Source organism: Wasmannia auropunctata, unplaced genomic scaffold, assembly GCF_000956235.1.
Source record: "Wasmannia auropunctata unplaced genomic scaffold, wasmannia.A_1.0 LD336076.1, whole genome shotgun sequence".
Taxonomy (NCBI): domain Eukaryota; kingdom Metazoa; phylum Arthropoda; class Insecta; order Hymenoptera; family Formicidae; genus Wasmannia; species Wasmannia auropunctata.
The window spans coordinates 392,588-393,611 of NW_012026814.1; positions in this window are offsets into that span (position 1 = coordinate 392,588).

Here is a 1,024-nt window from a genome sequence, read left to right on the forward strand (position 1 = left end):
AGGCACTGGTACAAAGAAGTAAAAAAAATACCGGGGTGTTGGAGGGAAGAAAATGGGAAAAAAGAGGCAAAGGAGGTAAGAAAAGAGGGAGGGGAGAAGGGGGAGGGGGCGGAGTTGGAAGGGAGGGAGGGGAGGGAGACGGAGGCGATTTTTCAAAGGAGTAGGAAAACACCGAGGTCGCCACGGGAGGACAATGGAGAAGGGAAAGAAGGGGAGGGAGAGATGTTAGGAATGATGAAAAAGTGGATGGAAGATTTTAAAGGAAAATGGGAAAAAATGGAGGAAAATATGGGTAATATAGTGAGTGAATTGGTGGAGATGAGGAGAAAGGAGGAGGATTGGAGAAAAGAGAGGGACAGATTAGAAAAAAGGGTAGGGGAGCTGGAGAAAAGGTGGGAGGAAGGGGTGGTAAGAAAGGGAGGGGGAAGGGAGATGGAGGAATTGGAAAAGAGGGTGGAAAGGCTGGAGTGTGGTGAAAGAGAGAAAGAGGTCGGAGGGGGTGAAGAGGAGAAAGGGGAGATGGAGGAGAGAGTTAAGAAGATAGAGAGGATGTGGGAAAGGAGGGAAAGGCAGGAAAGAAAAAGAAATATTATTATAAAAGGGTGGAAGGGAGAGGAGAAGGAAGTGGGAACGGTGGTAGGAGAAATCTTTAAGAAGATCGGGGCAGAGGTGGGGATAGAGGAGGTAAGGGTGGTGAAAACAGTAAGGGAGGAGTGGGGAGGATTAGCAGTAGTAAAATTAAAGTCAGAACAGGATAAAATAGTGGTAATGGAAAAGAAGAAAGAATTAAAAGGGGAAAAGATATGGATTGAGGAAGATCTAACGTGGAAGGAGAGGCAAGCGAGGTGGAAGTTAAGAGAGGAAGTGAATAAGATGGCAAGGGAAGGAGTGAGGGTGATGATGGGGGTGAATAAGGCATGGGTGGAGGGAGAATGGTGGTTCTGGGATGAAGAGGAGGGGGTACTAAGGAATAGAGCAGGAAGGAGGAAAGAGAAGTTGAGGACGGAAGAGTCGGGGGAAGGGG